The sequence below is a fragment of the Nomascus leucogenys genome, chromosome 4 (assembly GCF_006542625.1).
Source record: "Nomascus leucogenys isolate Asia chromosome 4, Asia_NLE_v1, whole genome shotgun sequence".
In the NCBI taxonomy this organism is placed as follows: Eukaryota; Metazoa; Chordata; class Mammalia; order Primates; family Hylobatidae; genus Nomascus; species Nomascus leucogenys.
The window spans coordinates 62176825-62194734 of NC_044384.1; the positions used below are offsets into that span (position 1 = coordinate 62176825).

General features: G+C 41.4%; 1 long non-coding RNA gene across 1 annotated transcript in view; it reads left to right on the plus strand.

The window, feature by feature from the left end:
* The window catches only part of LOC115834751, a 58931-nt gene that overhangs the window by 37253 nt on the left and 3768 nt on the right, over nt 1–17910 (plus strand). Inside the window, exon 4 of the long non-coding RNA XR_004029654.1 lies at nt 10954–11051. This is a non-coding gene — a long non-coding RNA (uncharacterized LOC115834751). The remainder of the gene's footprint in view (nt 1–10953; nt 11052–17910) is intronic.

The following is a 17910-nucleotide window of genomic DNA, read 5'->3' on the forward strand; positions in this document are numbered from 1 at the left end:
TTGTCTCTACCTGTTTTTCTGTCTATTCATAAATAGATATCTGGAATGATAATGACTTCCAAATGATGAGACGCTTTCTCTTTCTTTCGTTTTTTTTTTTTTTAACTTTCTTGTTTGTATTTTTTTTTACTTGATTTTAAGATATAATTAGCATCAAGAACTGTGAAGGTATATACATACAATGGAATATTATTCAGCCTTAAAAAGGAATGAAATCCTGACACACACTACAACATGGATGAACCCTGAAGACATTATGCAAAATGAAATAAGCCAGTCACACAAGGATAAATAGTGTATGATTCCACTTATATGAGGTACCTAGAGTAGTTGAGTTTATACAGAAAGTAGAACAGTGGTTGCCAGGGGCTGGGGAAAGGGGGTAATGAGGAGTATTGCTTAATGGGTAGAGTTTCAACATGGGACGATTAAAAAGCTCTAGAGCAATGTGAGCCAGGCGCGATGGCTCACACCTGTAATCCCAGCACTTTGGGAGACCAAGGTGGGCGAATCACAAGGTCAGGAGTTTGAGATTAGCCTGGCCAACATGGTGAAACCCTGTTTTTACTAAAAATACAAAAAAATTAGCTGGGCGTGATGGCAGGCACCTGTAATCCCAGCTACTCGGGAGGCTGAGGCAGGAGAATCGCTTGAACCCAGCAGGCGGAGGTTGCAGTGAGCCGAGATTGAGCCACTGTACTCTAGCCCAGGGGGCCATGCAAGACTCCATCTCAAAAAATAAATTAATTAATTTTTTAAAAGCTCTAGAGATGTGTAATGGTGATAGTTATATAACAATGTAAATGTACTTACTGCCACTGAACTGTATCCCTAAAATGGCTAAAATGGTAAATTTAATGTTGTGTATATTTTACCACAATTTTTTTAAATAAGAACACAGGAGTCAAGAGATTTTACCCTACTTGCAAGCTAAAAAGTGAACCTGCTACAGTTTCATAGGTGTTGACAGAAGACACAAGAAGACAAAGAGCTTTACTCCTGACAGCAAGAGAAGTGGCCAAGTGTCAGCATATTCTTCACTGGTTTGCCAGCCCCCAATCCCCATGTTCCCAAAGGACAACGTGATGAAGACCAGGTGACACCTGCAGTCACAGTGGGCTGCATTACAGAAGAAGAATCTTCACTTTAGAGCACCTGAATATTTCATCATGAACATTCGGCATACCTGCCCTTTGCTGCAGAGGGAGATATTCTTGTTACACTGGAGAGTAAGCGTGTCTGCCTTTTGCTGTGGCGGGAGAGACTTCCTCTGTCTTCAAAGGCTGTTCACTATATGAACAGTCCTGCAGAAACAGGCTGGAACAAAGGAGAGCCAGATCTTCACTTGCAACATGTGCCGAAACACAAGAAAACCGCAGAGAATTGTCTCCCAACAATGACTGCGTGTTATTTTTACAAAAATAATAGTTTTTTTTTTTCCTTTAAAAGTAAGAACCAGAATAAAGATCAGCAGATCTGAGTTTTCAGTTTCAATTCATTTCAAATTTCCTTTTAACAGTTTATAGCAATAAAATTGACACACCATAAATTAATCCATTTTAAGAGTAAAGTTCAGTGAGTTTTAGTCAATTTTTACATTGTGCAACCATCACCAAAATCCAGTTTTAAAACACTTCCATCACCCAGAAAAGTTTCCTCAGGCTTGTCTGCAGTTAATCCTGGGTCCCACACATGACCAAGGCCACCACTGACCTCTGTCCCTACAGTTCAGCTTTTTCTAGAAATTTCACACAAATGGAATCCTACCATATGTAGTCTTTTGTGTCTAGTTTCTTTCACTTGGCAAGATGTTTTTGAGTTTTGTCTGTGGTGTTGTGTGATTCGGCAGCTTGTTTCTTTTTATTGCTAAGAAGTATTTCATTGAAAGACAGACCACATTGTGTTTCTCCATTCATCAACTGATGGACATTTGCATTATGCCTAGTTTGAGGCTATTATGAATAATGTTAACTTAAATCTTAAAACTTAAAAAATTTATTTTTCCTTATTTAACCAAATGAAACATCAAAGCACTGACCAGGATGGGAATGGTGGTTCATGCCTGTAATTCCAGCACTTTGGGAGGCCAAGGTGGGATAATTGCTTGAGTTCAGGAGTTTAAGACCAGCCTGGACAACATGGCAAAACCCCATCTCTACAAGAAATACAAAAAATTAGCTGGATGTGGCTGTGTGTGCCTGTAGTCCCAGCTGCTTAAGAGGCTGAGGCAAGAGGATTGCTTGAGCCCAGGAGGTCAAGGCTGCAGTGAGCTATGATCATGCCACTGCCCTCCAGCCTGAGCGACAGAGTGAGACCCTGTCTCAAAAAACAAAACAAAACAAAAACTAAGGTATAGAGAAATTCAGTAATTTTCTCTAGAACACACAACTAAGAAGTATTAGAGCTAGGATTCAAATTCAGATAATTCAGATCCAGAGTTAATATGCTTAAACAGTGTGCAATATTTCCTCATAAATAAAAACAAAGCATTTCTGATAAAATTCTACAACTTTTCCGATTTCTAAAATAATGTAGATACCAGTTTTTCATGTGAGACAGGTCTACGTTTCTGAGTATAAATGTGATTATGTTCTGTTTTCCTCTTTCTCTCTCTCATACCCCAAGAGTCCCTTTTCTATCCTCAGTCCACACTGAAACAGAAATGAAGATGCAAGAACAAAACAAAACCACCCTTCAGACTTTGCAGTCTCACATGCGAGCTTACAGAGCTAGCGTTTCCTATCCTGCTCACTAGATAACACTGAGCCTTAAAGGACGAGGAAAAAGGCAGAGTAGCCACTAGAATGGGAAAGCCAGGATCGATAGAAGGGATAGGTGATCCTCAACCTGGAAGGAAAAGGACATTTGGTGGAAAGAACAGGGGAGCAGAGAGAAAGAGGATAATTTATTTTTTTAAATGGCCTTTTAAACTTGGAGACATTATGCTAAGTGAAATAAGCCAGACACAAAGAACAGATACTGCATGATCCCACTTATATGAGGTACCTGCGATAGTCGAATTTATAGAGACAGAAAGTGGAGTAATAGGGTCTGAGGTGGCAGGGTGGGAGGAATTAGGAGTTAGTGTTTAATGGGTATGAAGTTTCAGTTGGGGAAGATGAAAAAGTTCTGGAGATGGGCAGTGGTGATGGATGCAAAACAATGTGAATGTACTTAATGCCAGAGAAACTGTATACTTAAAAATGGTTAAAGTGGTAAATTTTATGCTATACGTATTTCACCACAATTTTTAAAAATCAACTCTTGCTAGTTCATCACTGCTCAGCACAGACAGCCCAGCATTCAGCAGTTCTGGACATTGATAACCTCACCCTCCACAACAGAGATGTTGGAGGAGGAGATAAGGGCACCCACGGGGATTCAACCCTTTCAGCTGGAAACAGTTGCTGTCTCTCTATGAGGGTCAGTAATGGATGCACCAGTATCACACTTGGTTTTCACCAATGTCCTGCCCTGTCCGCAGTTGTCCTTTCAATAACAATGAATGAATGGGTTGTATTGCTCCGCTATAATTTGTTACCTGGTCTCTAAGTGTTGAGCACCTAGAAATTTCCAGTCATTCACCAGGACTAGAAGCTGGCAGCAGGCATTTGGAGCATGTTTAGTTTCAACCCAGCTCTTTTATCACCTCTCTGTGACTTCTTTTGAGAGGCCTTTTAGCCTCTCGGGCTCTTGTTTATTAACAGTTTCCCTAATAGAGTGGGATTGGAAGAGTGGTTCTCCTTCCTGGCTATACATTAGTATCACCTGAGGAGATTTGAAACTGTACTCAGGCCTAGGCCATATTCTAGGACAATTAACTCCGTATCTCTGGCATGAGACATGAACATCAGTATTTTTTAAAAGCTCCGAAATGATTCTAACATGCAACCCAAGAGAAAAAAAAAAAAGCCTCTTAGGTCTCTTTCAGTTCGAAAAGGATAAAAGCCTGAATTAAAAAGAAAGCTATAAATATTTTGTACGAATAGAAGTATTCCTTTTTAACTCCCTCCTTGGGAAGTATTTGCCCAGAAGGTACTATGAATTGGAGGGTATGTTTTATGAGATTGCTATTTGGAATAATTAGGCTAATGTATAATGCCATCAACCAAATATGAATGTACTCTTTCCTCATTGCCCTATCAATATTGGAATGGTTAATTTTAATTTATTTTAGCAAGTTTAACAGTAGTGAGATGTGGCCGGGCACGGTGGCTCACGCCTGTAATCCCAGCACTTTGGGAGGTCAAGGCAGGCGGATCACCTGAGGTCAAGAGTTCAAGACCAGCCTGACCAACATGGAGAAAACTTGTCCCTATTAAAAATACAAAATTAGCCGGGTGTGGTGGCGCATGCCTGTGATCCCAGCTACTCAGGAGGCTGTAGCAGGAGAATGGAGAATCACTTGAACCCAGGAGGCGGAGGTTGCAGTTAGCCGAGATCACGCCATTGCACCCATCCTAGGCAACAAGAGTGAAACTCCATCTCAAAAAAAAAGAAGTGAGATGTGTCTCATAGCTATCCTCAAATGCATTTAAAAAATTATTTGTGAGGCTGAGCATGTCCTTAAATGTTATCCCACTATTTGGCCTTCCTCTTCTGTGAGGTATCTTTTTCCTGAGATCATTATTAATCTGTTAATGTGATAATAAAATAGCTACCATTAGTCGAGACCTATTGTGTGCTAGATACTATACCAATGCTTTACAGATATTATTTTATATATTTGTTACAAAATCTCTTCAAGGCAGTTATTATTCCCAAGTTAAAATGAAAATGAGGCAGGAGACTAGGGTCTGGAGGCAGGGAACCTAAGGCCAAATTCATGCTGACTCCCCAGAACTAAATCACAAGGAAAACCCCAACTTTCCATGGCCAGGTAACAAAAGGACCATAGGCTAATACCTTTGCAACCTCCCATTTTCTGAGTGGCAGATGAAAAATTGAAAGTGCCTCTGATTTGTCCCCTCTGGGAGACAATCAGGCTGGTTGCCGGCCAAGTTTTCATTTGCGTAGTAGTATAACTTTGTAACTTCACTTCAGCCTCTGATTGGTCACTTTCTGCAACCAATCAGACCTTTGCATAGGGTATAATTTTGTAACCTTGCTTCAGCCTCTGATTGGCCCCCTCCTGCAATCAATCAGACTGATCTCAGGCCACTACTTCCTTTACGTAGGGTGTACGCCAAGTAACCAATGGGGAACCTCTAGAGGGTATTTAAACCCCAGAAAATTCCATAACTGGGCTTTTGAGCTGCTTGCTTGGGCCACTCCCACCATATGGAGTATACTTTTATTTTCAATAAATCTCTGCTTTTGTTGCTTCATTCTTTCCTTGCTTTGTTTGTGCATTTTGTCTAATTCTTTGTTCATGATGCCAAGAATTTGGACACCTTCCAACAGTAACAAAAAAACGAAGGCTCAGAGAGGTTAGGCAAGTACCCCAAAGTGACACAGCTACTAAATGATAGAGCTGGGATTTGAACCCAGTTCCAGCTGGCTCTCAAGCACCATTATCTTTGCTAGACAGGAAAGCACTCAATGTCTGCACTACTCATACCCCTTCCTGAGGAAAGCTGCCCTGCTGATGTTTAGAACCAGGTGACCTTGTTTTTTGATCCCAGGTGATGGGTCATTTCTGATCTAAAGGTAACAGTGAATGGCCTGGGCCAAAAAGGCGAGCCAAGCCAATCACACTCCTCCCATGAGAATCTGAATTTGAAAAGACTGAGTGTCAATACACTTAATAGAAGGAACGAAAGTCAAAGAGGCTGAATCAAGGTATGCCACAGGTGTATTTGGAATCAGATGAGCAACAGCATGCTGAAATTATGAGGGACCGCAAACTAAAGTTAGCAGACAAAGATGGGTGGCAGGGAGCAAACAAAACAGATGGGCTTAAAGAAGCAGAGGTGCAATTGGAGAACAAACATTTGGCCCATGAGACCCTTGAGAGAAAACCTGAAGAGCCAAGGCTTCAAACTACCTCTGTTTTCAGCAGTAATCCAGTCATGTGTATCCCTAAAATATGCATCCTTTTTTTTTTTTTTTTGGACGGAATTTCACTCTTGTTGCCCAGGCTGGAGTGCAATGGCACGATCTCGGCTTGCTGCAATCTCTGCCTCCCGGGTTCAAGCGATTCTCCTGCCTCAGCCTCCCCAGTAGCTGGGACTACAGGTGCATGCCACCACGCCCAGCTAATTTTTGTATTTTTAGTAGAGACGGGGTTTCACCATGTTGGCCAGGATGGTCTCGATTTCTTGACCTCGAGATCTGCCAGCCTCGGCCTCCCAAAGTGCTGGGATTATAGGCATGAGCCACTGCGCCCAGCCGCATCTTTTTTTTTTTTTTTTTTTTTTTTAGTTAATTGGACTGTCCCTGTTCCTTGCAATCAAACAAGCCAAAATAAAATATTCTTTCTATTAAATGTTTGCTAGTGTGGATATTAAGCTTTTACTTGTCATTTACCACAAAAAGTTTCCATTTCACTTATTTCCTTGCTTTTTTTCATTATATTTTGACTTTTTAAAAGTAGAACCGGGCCAGGAGCAGCAACTCACACCTGTAATCCCAGCACTTTGGGAGGCTGAGGCTGACAGATCACCTGAGGTCAGGAGTTCAAGACCAGCCTGGCCAACATGGTGAAACCCCGTCTCAACTAAAAATACAAAAATTAGCTGGGCGTTGTGGCACACTCCTGTAATCTCAGCTACTCGAGAGGCTGAGGCACAAGAATTGCTTGAATCCTGGAGACGGAGCTTTCAGTGAGCCAAGATGGCGCCATCGTACTCCAGCCTGGGCAACAGAGTGAGACTCCATTGAGGAAAAAAAAAAAAGTAGAACCATCCATCATATAATCAATAACCACTTTACCAGTCAAAAACTTAAATTCATGCAAATGATAGTAACAGAAAGCAGATCAGTGGTTGTGTGGGTCTGGGGGAGGGGACAGATGGGAAGACTTGGGAGCAGTGGGTCACAGTGGAGCCCGAGAGCACTCTGGGGTGATGGGTATGTTACTATCTTGATTGTGATGATGGTTTCACAAGTGTATACATGTATTAAAATTTGTCACTTGGTACAGTTTAAATATGTGTAGTTTATTGTGTTCTAATAATACATTAGTTAAAGCCATTTTTAAAAATGTCTATTCTTCCCAACAAGGATACTTATACAATTCTATTCAACTTATTATGCTTTATGTTCTATGCTTACCTATAATTCACCTGCAATTGTGATATATGCTATAAGAAATTAATTATGTTTATATTTTTCAGTTTTAATAATCTATTTTCCAACTGTATTTCATATAAATAATATCTTTCACCATTGGAAAATCATGTGTTGAGCACTGTAGTTTTAAATTTATTTCTATTAATATTTTTCATTCCTTGGCCAATTTTCCTATTTTTAAACATAGTACAATCTGATTTGGAGGTTTGAAATTTGGTTCCTTTGTAGTGTTTTAAAGTCATGCTAAGGCATGCACCCTAATGAGCATTTTATAATGGAAAGAGCATATAATAGAAAGAATTACTGTAAGAACTAGTATAGATATATTAAAGATTTTATGCATTGTTCTCCCCTGCCTTGGACAATAGTTTTTATTGTGCGTTTATATGTAAACAAGATCTGTCTGTGGCTAATCTGGCCACTTCTACTACCTATGAACCACAAAAATTTATTTTTGGACCTAGTGGACCTTACAGAAGTTTGGTAACAACATTCATCTGGTTGAGTTTCAACACAGGATTACTTTCATCATTTACCCACTTGCTAAAACTCCCTTACTTTTTCTACTACTTTTGTTCCAAAGTTCTTAAAGTTTATAGATTTAACTGAGGTTTTACTAGGCACACATGACATGGCTAGCACTCTGCAAGGTACTGAGAGTATAAACAGAGTAAGTTACTCTTGGGAAGCATGTCCCCTTACCCCCTTACTATCAGGGCTTGCTCTTTTTCCTCAAGCAAATAATGAACTGTGTAGCACATGGCAGGACACTGAAGAATAGACCCTGGTAAAGCCCCTCCAAACTTAACCTATGGCTCTGTGGCCCTTCAGGGATTACTGGGTAGCACTGCCAGCCCACAGCTTTAATGCTTTACTGAATGAACACTGCGAGATAATGCAAAAGGAGGTGTTATGTGTTCAATGCTGACAAGTCATATGAATGGAAACTGTCCACGGATTCATCTACCATTCCTTCTCCAGAGGAAAGAAGAACTCAATCAAAGGCCATAATACATCTACAGGTGGCTGGTAAAGTAGAGGCACTGATTTCAGTGGAATTAGGCCTTGATGGAAATTCTGCAAGAGACCATAGAGACTCTTTTTCCGGGAAGAATAACAACAAAAAAGTCAACATTTCAAGTAAATATTCCCACTCCAAATTATTAACACAGTCATTCTTATCAATAGTTAGTATGTTTCACAGATCAATATAGCAGAGGCTGAAAGGTCAGGCTTTGAAGTTATACAGACATGCGTCACATTCCTGCCTTTTCCTCTTACCCAGAATATGACCCTGGGCAGGTCACTAACCTTGCTAAACTTCAGCTCACTCATCTGTAAAATGGAGGTGACGGTCATTACCTTGCAGCTAATGTTAATGAGAGATAATGTGAATAAAACACTTTGCAGAGAGCTTGGCTCATAGGACGTGCTCAATAAAGAAGAAGAAGAATATAATGTTTATTATTATTGTTAAAAGTATACATTGAAAAACTTCTACTTAGCTAATGTAAAAGTAATATATGTTTACAAGCCAGTTTGGGAAGCAAGTCAAACATACATGAAACAGTAGAGGAAAATCCCAAATTTTGTAACATTGTTCACTGTACTAGGATGTTAAGCATGACATTCCCGTTATTTTAGAATTGTGGGAGATGTCCCAAAACCTGGAAATGTTCATTGTCAGAACATCTATTCAGGACATGTTACAAGATTGTGGAATTAATTTTGTGACCCCCCAGTTAATTATCCACCCCAGGAATTATAGGAGGTAAGAAGATCAATCTTTAGACCCAAGAGATTCTAGGGACACCAGCATCCAGAGTCGTTTGGGGAGAGCTGCCAGCGTGCCACACCCAGCCCACACACAGTGAGGAGTTGGCGGCGATTCTCACAGCATTTTGAAGCTATCGCTGTGCCACCTTCAGCTTGCATGGTTGCTACAGGAAAGCACACTGCCAGCCTAATTATTGTTCCATTGAAGACACTCCCTTTTTTCTGCCAGCTTTTACCATTTCCCTTTACCCTGCATTTTCTGCAGCTTCATTGTGATAGAACTTACTATAGATTTTATATATTTTATTTTTCCTGCTTGATATTCAGAGTACACTCTCCATTTGAATGAAAAATTCTGACTATCTTTCAGTTTCAGAAAACTCTGTCATTATCTAGTTTTTTTTTTTTTTTTTTTTTTTTTTTTTTTTTTTTTTTTTTTTTTTTTTAGAGACGGGGGTTCACGCTAGGTTGCCCAGGCTGGTCTCAAACTCCTGGCCTCAAGCAATTCTCCCTCCTCAGCCTCCCAAAGTACTGGGATTACAGGTGTAAGCCACTGCGCCTGGCCCGACATACTTTTGATATTGTTTTTTCCATCATTCTCACTTTATCTTGTTCTGGCTTTCCTATACACAAATATATACCATGTCATCTCAATACATCCTCCATGATTCCTGACAGCACTTCTACATTTTTTGTCCTTTTTGTCTCTTTGTACTGTGTTTGGGTTAAGGCCTCAGTACTTCTTCTAATCCACTACCTCAAAATGTCCCAAATGATAACCATCATTTCCTACCATTACCACCCTCTGCCCTCCAAACTATTTCTCCTCCTTAGTTCAGTGAGTGGCCTTACCATCTGTCAGAAATCTTGAGCTTCTCCCAGACTTACCCTCTGCTAATCCTCCATACTATTACTAGAGTGATTTTTAAATAATACGATTCTGAACATACTAATCCCATACTTAAGATGGCATCCCACTGACCTTTGAAACATGGCTTAGAAGTCACTGAGGACACAGTCCCTGCCTCCCCTGTTGGCCTCATGTTTCTACATTTTCCCTTTATATTCTGCCTTCCAGCAATTCATTCATTCAAATATGTATCTTTACACATTGAATGCCTATAATGTGCCAAATACTCTTGTGGGCCTTGGGATACTTTAGTAAACAAAGCAGGCCAAAAGATCCTCTTCATGGAACTTAGTAGGGGAGATAGATGGTAAACAAAATCAGTAAAGTGTCTGGTGTGTTGGTGGTAATAAGTGCAACGGAAAAAATAAACCGAGAGAGGGGAATGCTGTGGATGGAAGCTGGGTGATGGAGACTTAAAATGGAATGACCAGAGAAGGCTTTACTGAGATGGTAATACCTGCTTGAAGATGCAAAGGAGTTGAGGGCGTGAGTAGTGAAGAATCTGAAGAAAGAGCATTGAAATCAGGAACATCAAATGCAAAGGTCTCGAGGTGGAAAGTTACCTGACTTGTTCAAGAAACATTTAGGATGTCAATATGGCTGAGCAGACTGGGGAGGGCAGGAAGTAGGAGACAAGGGTGGGGAAGTTCCCAGAACCTGAGTTATTAGGCCTTGCAGGTCATGGTAAAGCATTGGGCTTTTACTCTGAGTGAAGTAGGACACTTCACTCAGCGTAGTGATGTAAGTAGAGGTGGTAGGACACTTCACTTCACCATGGAGGGTGTCAGGTAGAACAATGATGTGCTCTAGTTTATAGTTAAAGGATTATTCTGTCTGCTGTGTGGAGAACAGACTATAGGAAGAAAAGGAAGTAAGAAAACTACTTAGACCCCTTTAGGAGGCTATAACAAAAATCCAGTCTTGACATGAAAATGACTTGCACTGGGATAGCAGTAGAAGTGGCGAGACTTAATCAAATTCTGGATATATTTTGAAGAACTTCGCTAATAGGCTTGTGCTAATTATGGTTTTAGGCCATGGAGATACTTCTACGAACGAAGAAGACAGAAAACCCTACCAGAATTGACTGAAAAGTTGAGCAAGGGGCAGGAAAGAAAAAGAGGTGGCAAAGGTGAGCCAAAGGTTTTCGGCCTGAGCAACTTAAAGGATGGAGAAGACAAACAGGATGAGCAGGTTTTGGAGGTAAAATTAGATCAGTTGTGGAGTGTGAAGGTTTAAATGCCCAACAGACATCCTCACGGAGCTGTCAAGTGAGAGGTTAGATATGTCAGCCTGGAGTAAAGGTCAGAGGTCTTGGCTAGAGATACACACTTGGTGATCGGTGTATAAGTGGTATTTAAAGCTATGAGAGTGGATGAGGTCAGCTCAAAGGGACGGTTGACAGAAAAGAGAAGAGATCCAAGCACTGAATCTTGGGCTACTCCATGTGATTAGCGAAACTAGGAGGAATTGGCAAAGGAGATTGAAGAGTAACCACAAATGAAGGCAGAAACCAGGACAGTGTGGCGTCCTGGAAGCCAGAGAAGGTATTCCAAAGGTGAGGGAGTGAGCACCTTTTCTAATACTATTTGAGAACTGAGAATTGGCTATGAGGATGTAGAGGTCACTGGTGACCTTGATGAGCACACATTTGATGGAGTTGTCAGAGAAAAAAGATTTATTATAGCAGATTCAAGAGATAATTGGTCAGAAAAGGATCACTGAGAAAGAAAAAAGTAAAAACTAAAATAAAGAGAGAATCGGGTTTGTACACCCATGTTCATAGCAGCACTACTCACAATAGCTAAAATGTAGAAGCAATCCAAGTGTCCATCAACAAATGAACAGATAAGGAAAATGTGGTTTATACATACCATGGAATATCATTCAGCCTTAAAAAGGAAAGACATGGCCAGGCATGGTGGCTCATGTCTGTAATCCCAGCACTGAGGCTGAGGCAGGAGAATGGCGTGAACCCAGGAGGTGGAGCTTGCAGTGAGCCGAGATCACACCACTGCACTCCAGCCTGGGCAACAGTGCGAGACTCCGTCTCAAAAAAAAAAAAAAAAGGAAATACATTCTGACACGTTACAACATCGGTGAACCTCAAGAACATTATGCTAAGTCACAAAAAGACAAATACTCTATGATTCCATAACTTACATGAAATACTTAGAGTGGCCAGAATTCTAGACAGAAAGTAGAATGGTGGTTACTAGGGGGAAGGGAGGAATGGGGAGTTATTGTTTAATGGTCATAGAATTTCAGTTTTACAAGATGCAAAGAGTTATGGAGCTGGATGGTGGTGATGCACAACATTACAAATATATTTATTCCACTAAGCTTTTAGTCCCCAACCTTTTTGGCACCAGGGATCAGTTTCGTGGAAGATGATATTTCCAGGGACTGGGGCAGGGGTGGCGGTAGGGGGGCAATGATTTCAGAATGATTCAACTCATTACATTTATAGTGCCAAAATAATATTTCTATTATTATTACGTTGTAATATATAATGAAATACATATACAACTCACCATAATGTAGAATCAGTGGGAGCCCTGGGCTTGTTTTCCTGCAACTAGACGGTCCCATCTCAGGGGTGATGGGAGACAGTGACAGATCATCAGGCATTAGATTCTCAAAAGGAGAACACAATCTAGATCCCTCACATGTGCAGTTCACAATAGGGCTCATGCTCCTAAGAGAATCTAAAGCCACTGCTGATCTGACAGCAGGCGGAGCTCACGCAGTAATGTGAGCGATGTGAGCAGTTGTTAAGTATAGACAAAGCATCACTCCCTCCGACCTGGGGGAGGGGGGAGGCAGGGGGTGTTGGGGACCCCTGCACTGAGCTATACAATAAACATGGTGAAGATGGGAAATTTCATGTTATGTACATTTTACTAAATTGGTGGCGGGGGTGGGGGCATTGAGAACCAGTGAGTACAGGTGACTTATTTAAAGGGTTTTCTATAAGAGAGCAAGAAAATAGGACAACAGCTGAAGAGAGTTTTTGTTGTTGTTGTTTGTTTGTGATATAGTAGATTAGTTTTTTATTGCTGCTGTAACAAATTATCAGAAATTTAGTGGCTTAAAACAACACAACTTAGTCATCTTACAATCTTGTAGGTTGGAAGTCCAATGTGGATCTCACCAGCCTAAAATTAAGCTGTCAGGGAGACTGTGTTCCTTTCCCGAGGCTCTAGGAAAGAATCAGTTTCCTAGCCTGTCTCAGCTTCTAGAGGCTTCCTGCATTCCCTGGCTCCTGACCCCTTCTTCCATCTTTAAGGCCAGGAACACTGTATCTCTTTGCCCCTTCGCCCACAGTCACATCTTTCTCTAACAGTCTTCTTCTGCCTCCCTCTTCTTCCTCCCGCTTCTTTTAAGACCTCTTGTGGCAACACTGGGTATACCCAGATAATACAGGATAATCTCTGTATTTTAAGGTCAGCTCATTAGCAATCTCATTCCATCTTCTCCCTTGATTCTCCTTTCCTGTGTAACCTAACACAATCACAGGTTCTGGGAATTAGGACAGGGGTATCTTCTGGGGGTCCTTAGTCTGCTTACTACATATGGGGTACGTTACAGCATTCATGTTGATGGGGATACTCCAATGGAGAGAGAGAACTTGATGATGCAGGAGAGGGCAGAATTGCTGGTGTGGCATGAGCAAGAAAACAGAGGAGCTGGCTTTCTGTAGGAGCAAGGAGAGTTCCTCTCTAGTTAGCAGGAGAGGAGGGGAGGACAATGCATGAAGACAGATGTTGGCTGGTGGGTAAATGTGGTGGGGGCTCGTGAGAGCCATTATCTTCTCAGTGACTTAGCAGCAAGGTTGTCAACTGAGAGTGACGATAGAATAGAATGTGTTAGAGGTGTGAAGAGGCAAAAGTTATAAAACTGACATCAAATAGACAAGAGCATGGGCCGGGGGATGGTGGCTCATGCCTGTAATCTCAACACTTTTGAGGCCAAGGCAGGCAGATAGCTTGAGCTCAGGAGTTCAAGACCAAGCCTGAGCAACGTGGAGAAATCCTGCCTCTACAAATAATACAAAAATTAGCCAGGTGTAGTGGTGCACACCTGTAGTCCCAGCTACTCAGGAAGCCGAGGTGGGAGGGCTGATTGACCCTTAGAAGGCCAAGGCTGCAGTGAGCCATGATGGTACCACTGCAGTCTAGCCTGGGTGACACAGCAACACCTTGTCTCAAAAAAAAAAAAAAAAAAAAAAAAGAACCTGAGAGAGCGGAGTATGAAAAGACTAGAGAAATGTTGTGGGCATCGAGGGCCCACTTGAAGTCTGTGGTCATTAATTTAAAGTGCAACCACTTCGCTTGTTTCCTACACTCAAGTGGACAAAGAATTCATATATTAATTAGTCAGAGTAGTAAATTTCTCCCTAAGAAATTTACATGGATTATTGTGCTTTATCCTCACAACCACGGAATAAAGTGGGCACTATTATTATGCCTTTTTACAGATGAGGAAACTAAAAGATTGGCTAAAGTAAGCATCGGCTATAATTTCTGTTTTAGGTATTAGTTTTATTTCTGGGATTCAAAAACAATATTTGTGTCATAAGATTAATTTAGTAAATGTAATTTGATCACTACGTTCATTCATTAACAAACTATTATAGTATCACTATGTTGGGCTATATACTTCAAAACAGCTTAGATATCAGGAATCTTTGTCTTTTAACAGTTGAAACAGTATTTCTCCAGTTAACTATCAGAGCCAGTGATATGGTTTGGCTGTGTCCCCACCCACATCTCATCTTGAATTCCCACATGTTGTGGGAGGGATCTGGTGGGAGGTAATTGAATCATGGGGGCAGGTCTTTCCCGTGCTGCTCTCGTGATAGTGAATAAGTCTGACGAGATCTGATGGTTTTAAAAAGGAGAGTTTCCCTGCAGAAGTTTTTCTTCTCTTGTCTGCCACCATGTAAGACATGCCTTTCATCTTCTGCCATAATTGTGAGGCCTCCTCAGCCACATGGAACTGTAAGTCCATTAAACCTCCTTCTTTTTTAAATTTCCCAGTCTCAGGTATGTCTTTATCAGTAGCATGAAAATGGATTAATACAGAAAATTGGTACCAGTAGAGTGGGGCACTGCTGAAAAGATACCCAAAAATGTGGAAGTGACTTTGTAACTGGGTAACACACAGAGGCTGGAACAGTTTGGAGGGCTCAGAAGAAGACAAGAAAATGCGGAAAAGTTTGGAACTTCCTAGAGACTAGTTGAATGGCTTTGCCCAAAATGCTGATACTGATAGTGACAATGAAATCCAGGTTGAGGTGGTTTCAGATGGAGATGAGGAACTTGTTGGGAACTGGAGTAAAGGTGACTCTTGCTATGTTTTAGCAAAGAGACTGGTGACATTTTGCCCCTACCATAGAGATCTGTGGAACTTTGAACTTGAGAGAGATGATTTAGGATATCTGGCAGAAGAAATTTCTAAGCAGCAAAGAATTCAGGAGATGACTTGGGTGCTGTTAAAGGCATTCAGTTTTGTAAGGGAAGCAGAGCATAAAAGTCCGGAAAATTTTGCAGCCTGAAAATGCAATAAAAAAGAAAATTCTATTTCTGAGGAGAAATTTAAGCCAGCTGCAGAAATCTGAATAAGTAACGAGGTGGTGAATGCTAATCCCCAAGACAATTGGGAAAATGTTTCCAGGGCATCTCAGAGATCTCCATGGCAGCCCCTCCCATCACAGGACTGGAGGCCAAGGAAGAAAAAGTGGTTTCATGGGCCAGGTCCAGGGTCCCTATGCTGCAGGCAGCCTAGGGACTTGGTGCCCTGCATCCCAGCTGCTCCAGCCATGGCTGAAAGGGGCCAAGGTACAGCTCAGGCCATGGCCTCAAAGGGTGCAAGACCCAAGCCTTGGCAGCTTCCACATGGTGTTGAACTTGCAGTGCACAGAAGTCAAAAATTTGGGGTTTGGGAAACTCCACCTAGATTTCAGAGGATGTATGGAAACACCTGGATGCCCATGCAGAAGGTTGCTGCAGGGGCAGGGCCCTCATGAAGAACTTCTGCTAGGGTAGTGCAGAAGGGAAATGTGGGGTGGGAGACCCAACACAGACTCCCTACTGGGGCCCCACTCAGTGGAGGTGTGAGAAGAGGACCACTGTCCTCCTGTCCCCAGAGTGATGGATCCGCCAACAGCTTGCACTGTGTGCCTGGAAAGCAACAGACACTCAACGTCAGCCTGGGAAAGCAGCCAGGAGGGAGGCTGTACCCTGCAAAGCCACAGGAGCGGAGCTGCCCAAGACCATGGGAACCCACCTCTTGCATTAGCGTGACCTGGATGTGAGACACGGAGTCAAACGAGATCATTTTGGAGCTTTAAGATTTGACTGCCCGGCTGGATTTTGGACTTGCTTGGAGCCTGTAGTCCCTTTGTTTTGGCCAATTTCTCCTATTTGGAATGGCTATATTTACCCAATGCCTGTACCCCCATTGTATCTAGGAAGTAACTAACTTGCTTTTAATTTTACAGGCTCATAGGTGCAAGGGACTTGCCTTGACTCAGATGAGATTTTGGACTGTGGACTTGTGAGTTAATGCTGAAATAACACTTTAGGGGGCTGCTGGGAAGGCATGATTGGTTTTGAAAAGTGAGGACATGAGATTTAGGAGGGGCCAGGGTAGAATGATACGGTTTGGCTCTGTGTCCCCACACAAATCTCATCTTAAATTCCCACGTGTTATGGGAGGGACCCAGTGGGAGGTAACTGAATCATGGGGGCAGTTCTTTCCTGTGCTGTTCTCATGATAGTTAATAAGTCTCATGAGATCTGATGGCTTTAAAAAGGAGAGTTTCTCTGCATAAGCTCTTCTCATCTGCCACCATGTGAGATGTGACTTTCAACTTCCGCAATGATTGTGAAGCCTCCCCAGCCACATGGAACTGTAAGTCCATTAAACCTCTTTCTTTTGTAAATTGCCCAGTCTCAGGTATGTCCTTTTTTTTTTTTTTTTCTGAGATGGAGTCTTGCTCTGTAGCTCAGGCTTGAGGGCAGTGGCATGATCTCGGCTCACTGCAACCTCTGCCTCTGAGGTTCAAGTGATTCTCCAACCTCAGCCTCCCGAGTAGCTGGAATTACAGGTGCACACCACCATGCCCAGCTAATTTTTGTATTTTTAGTAGAGATGGGGTTTCACCATATTGGCCAGGCTAGTCTCGAACTCCTGACCTCAAGCGATCCAGTCACCTCGGCCTCCCAAAGTGCTGGGATTACAGGCGTGAGCCTCTGCGCCTGACCTCGGGTATGTCTTTATCAGCAGAATGAAAACAGACTAATACAGCCAGATAATTTATTATCTATATAATCCTTATTCCTTTTTTTGTTTGCTTTATTCACATTCTCTGTTCTTATATCTCATTTAGTATTTTAATTTTTCTAAGCATGTATCTATTTAACTTATTTTTTCAAATTTTCTAGAATGGAAGTAGTAAGTATCCCCAAATGCCCTTAATTCAATTTCACATAATTTTTTATCTCATTTATCATCCCCGACTTTAATGATAATTCTGACTAAAGTTTTTTAAAAAGCAATTCTTTATATATGTAGAATCTTCCATATCTTTGTAATATATTATTTGTAGTTTTGGTGCTCTAAAATTAATTATTATACAGATTTATGTAAACACTTACTCATTTAAAAGAAAGGAGCTCCTCCTACTGTTTTCCTGAATTAAAGGATTAATGCTAATTGTTACATCATACATATTTCATGTATGAAGAATTATAATTCCATTTATGTAGGCAAAACCAGAATGTAAGCCACGTCTCTTAACATTCAATAGTTACTTACATGCAATAAAAATTGCAAGCGATCCATATAAAATCATTGACTTAGGTTGTAAATACCAAGGATCCATTCTGCTATGCTTCCTTGCTGTTGTTTGGGTAACAAAATTTTCCTACTTTGGACTAAAGGAGAAAGCACAGTATAGTAAAATAAAATATGGGCTTCGGGCT